The sequence below is a fragment of the Palaemon carinicauda genome, chromosome 29 (genome assembly GCF_036898095.1).
Source record: "Palaemon carinicauda isolate YSFRI2023 chromosome 29, ASM3689809v2, whole genome shotgun sequence".
NCBI lineage: Eukaryota > Metazoa > Arthropoda > Malacostraca > Decapoda > Palaemonidae > Palaemon > Palaemon carinicauda.
In genome coordinates, this window is record NC_090753.1 from 13,799,050 (window position 1) to 13,804,049 (window position 5,000).

Below are 5,000 nucleotides of genomic sequence, written 5' to 3' on the forward strand. Positions count from 1 at the left end.
TAGACGCCCATATGAAAATGAAATAAGAATTGCCGAGTCCACTTCTATAAAATGGCGAAAACCTCATCTTAACAAAAGAATATCTAGTTTTTCTTTGATAATAGCTTGATTATGCTTTTTCTCAGTCTAAATTATACATGTTTATAAGATTTATATACAGCTTGCACTCAATTGGATCACTCTCTTTTATCCAGGATTATAATTATGCATAAAGAAATGTTTGAAACGTTGTTATTAATTGGTGATAAAAATTAATATAAAAATATTAGGCCTTGTCGTAATTCTCCAGATTATTATTATTATTATTATGATTATGATTATTATTATTATTATTATTATTATTATTATTATTATTATTATTATTATTATTATTATTATTATTATTAGCAAAGTTGTGTACAACACTACTTGGTAAAGCCTGATGTTATAAGCCCAAGGGATCCAAAAAAAAAAGAAAAGAAATAAAACACATAGTAGGGAAAAGAAACAATGAAAAAGAAAAAAAAACTACATGACAAATAATGAATGATTAATGTGCAATGTTTTAATATCTCTTACTATGTTAAACTAGAACAGGCGTGTATAAACTATAAAGATATACATATGAAGTAATTATTTTACGTCAGTAGGGTTCACATTAGCAAAGGTACTTGCAACATTATTTGATTTAACTTAATTCATGTGAGGAGTGAAGACGTGCTGAAGAAGTGCTCTGTTGAAATTTAACAACAATAGTGGCAAGTTAAAAGTGAAAATCGTTAAGTTAATAATTTCCAACATCATTAAGTTATACAAATTGGAATCAGAGTCATTGGAATACTAAATAGTGTAAAATTTCAAATTAGTAGATAATTACAACTGGGACACAGGTAAGAGTTACCAATTATGGTTTTCCCGACTCATTTGGACTTGAATATGGTGTAAACTACAAAAATTTTAGGAGTCATTAAGAAAACTAGAAGGAAACCTCTTGAAAAGACTGAAACAGGAAAATCAGTTGAAGAAGAAACAAATGAATTTCTACAGATAATGAAGTATACAACAATATATGATACTGACAATATAATATGGAGGAAGGTGGCTGTGGAAGAAATGATGAATCAGCGAATGGATCGTTGGTCACCGTGGAATCTGATGACACTGAATTATGTGAGCGCTGCAAGACTGTCGTTGCCAATGATGCAATTTGTTGTGATAGATGTCAAAACTGGTATCATTTTAAAAACGCATGTTCTGGATTAATAGAAAATTTATCACAAGCCCACAGAAGGCTATTGTGTAACTAACATATTTATTACATATGTAGAAATTGCACTGATAAGTTCAATGAGGATACAGCAAACATACAAAGAAAATAATTGGATGAAGAAGTCGTAATGTCCCATCATTTGGTTCAGGTCTTGATGAATAAAATAGAAGAAATGAAGGATAGCATGACAGAAATGAGAAATAAAGTGCCAGAAACAAGAGATGAGATGCAAGAATTAAGAAATGAAATGAAAGAATTAAAAAATGAAAAGAAAAGGAATGAAGATGACATAGATAGGAAGCATCTAACTGGTACATATGCTGAAAAGCTGAAATCAAAGAAAACCTTTATTGTAAAATCAACTGATGAGGTTTCAGCAGTTAATAATAAGAAAACAATTATAACCAATTTAAAAGCCCAAGTTGAAAGCACTGCTGAAACAAAAGATGGCCACCTGATCATAAAATTTGCTGATAAACAGAACCTGGAGCAGGCAAAATCAGAATTGGAACAAGGTAATGTAAACAAGATTACTGTTACTGAAAAAGGAAAACTTAAACCGAAGATAAAACTTACAAATGTACCAGAAGATGATGATGATATTATTCAAAGTCTAAAGCTTAAGAACCAGTGGCTAAAAAGACACATTGTAGAAAATGTTGATCTGACTATCATAATGCAAGAGAATTCAAGAATGGATAAACATAAACACTATATTATAAAATGTTCACCTAACATACGTAAAGCAATCTTTGAAAATGGAGATAAACTTAGTACCACATATAGAATATGTAATGTTTACGACCATTACATGCCCTACCAGTGTTACAAATTCAAGGAATTTGGGCATAGTGCAGCAAATTGCAAGAATAAACAGTCGTGCCCCAAGTACGCGGGAGAACATAAAGCGGGTCATTGCAGTGCTATTGAAGTTAAATGCATTAATTGTGTGAGAAAGAACTATGATGACACAAAACATAAATCCTATGATAGAGTAAACTGTGGAGTTTCTAAATAAGAAATAACAAGAGCCAGAAACAATACTGACAATGGCTTTAATTAAGAAAATATCATGTAATCTAATAAATATACAATCGATTGGCAAAAAAAACTCATATCATTAAGGAAGTCGTAAGTGATCAAGATGTGGATATTTGCTTATTAACGGAAACCTGGTTTCGTGGTAATGTGAGTGATAGATAAAAAATAAATGAAATGACACCTAAATCTTATAACTTTTATCCTGAACCAAGAGAAGATAAAAGAGGTGGTGGCATTGGAATCTTAATGGAGAAATCATATAAAGTTACAGTAAGAAATCATCTCATAGTTAATTCATTTGAATATATGAATATTAAAATTTTATCTCGAAATGTAAATCTACAAATAGTTATACTCTATAGACCACCGAGCAAAAGCAAAAGAATGTTCTTAGATGAATTTAATAACTTACTAGATACATTGAACGATAATCGAAATATAGTTATATGTGGTAATTTTAACCTACATCTTGATAACAAAGTACACCCATATGTCAATGAATTTAGAGAATTGATTGACAACCACGACCTTGAAAACATAGTGTCTGAACCAACAGCTCATTCTAATCTTATACTAGATCTAATTATAGTACACAAAAACAACAACATCATACTAAATATGGAGATTGAACCTGACTGCTCTATATCCCCAATGCACAAGTTAATGTCTTTTGAAATAGATGTTAGAAAAAATAATGCAATACAGAAGGAAATCACATACAGAATTAAGACTAACTTTGATCCAAAAGAGTTCATTGAACAAAGCCTAGAGGATATGAAAGGGATAACACCAGTCTGTAACTGTGAAGAGAATCACACCCTCGTAGAGAGACAATCCTGTATAAACTGCATTACTGATAGAAGTAAAACTATACTTGCAACTAATTATAATAATAGGTGCCCGGAAATAACAAAAATAATCACAATTAAAGAAAAATCGAACTGGTTTGATAATGAATTACATGAAGAGAAAAAGAGAAAAAGAAAAATGGAGGATAAATGGAAAAGAAATAAAAATACTGAAAACAGGCAACATTACAAAGCAGCTAGAAATCGCTACAATTACCGTATCTTAGGTAAAAAAAGGGCCTATTATAAAAAAAGTGTGCAATGAACATGACCCACGGAAAATACATAAGAACCTAAAGAAACTATTAGGTCTAAAGACTGAAATAGTATTGCCTAACATAACTAATGATCCTAAATGCCTAGCAAATGATTTTATTGATTATTTTGAAGAAAAAAATAGATCAAATCTGCTCCAGTTTTCACAACATCGGCACAACAGAATGAAGGAATACATCAGCAACAGGTGTAATTAAGCTAAGGGTATTCAAATAGTTAAGTCAGAGTGATTATATGAGAATAATAAAAAAAGGGATAAAAACCTACTGCGGAAATGACCCATTTCCAAGTAACGATGTAAAAGATGCAGAAAATTTCACCAGACTACAAGAGACCTACCGAAACATGGTAAATATGAGTCTAACACAGGCAGTTTTCAATGATTGTGAAAAAGTTGCATGTATCAAGCCTGTGTATAAAGGAAAAGGTGATGCAGGTAATTTATGTTCATATAGGCCAATATCAAATATGTCATATTTTTCGAAAATTATTGAAACTGCTGTACACGAACAAACCTGGAAACATCTGAAAAAATCTAATGCCATACCTGATGATCAATCTGCATACAGAGAAAATTACTCCCCAGAAACAACAGTGTTAGTGATTAAAAATGACATAACAAAAATTATAACAAATGGCAAGTATTGCATTCTTGGGATGCTTGATCTAAGTGCAGCATTTGATACTGTAGAATATACATATCTGATGGAAGACCTTAAAGCTGTGGGCATCGTAGAACGAGTATATGACTGGTTTGTGAGTTATCTTGAAAACCACAAAGTTAATATAGTAATATCAAATGTTGAATCTGAGACAGGAAAACTAACCAAAGTGGTGCCTCAAGGCAGTGTACTAGGTCCTCTCCTGTTTGAAATTTATGCGATTGAACTGGCAAATATACTTGAAACTCACAGAGTTAAATTTAAAATATACGCTGATGATACACAATTCTATTTCCCAATAGAATCAGTTGATGAAGCTAAAAGAAAGACACATGAAATAATGAATGACATTAAGGCTTGGATGTTAACAAAAAAGCTCAAGCTCAATGAAGATAAAAGTGAATGTATTATTTTTGGAAATGAATAAAAATATCAAAAGAATCGAATGCTTCCAAAGAATTGAAATAGGTCAATCGATCATTGACCTAAGGAAATCTGTCAGAAATCTTAGAGTAATCATGATGATAGACTGACAATGAATGAACATATAAATAATATGGTAAGAAATTGTAACTATCATATTAGAAACATAGCATTTATTAGTAAACACTTATATGAAAAATCTATGGCCATACTCATTAATCACCACATATTTTCAAGAATTGATTACTGCAACTCACTATTCAATGGCTTACCAAATTATCAGCTGAAAAAAATTCAGAGAGTACAAAACAGAGCCGCTAGATTAATAAAAGGACTATACAATAGGGAAAGAGTTACCCCTGCACTAATTAAATAACACTGGCTGCCATTAAAAGCGAGAATTAAATACAAGCTACTCTTACTAACGTTTAAGATACTGAACCAAAATGAACCAAAATATCTAAAAGAATGCCTGAACAAACTAGAACTAGAAACAATTGT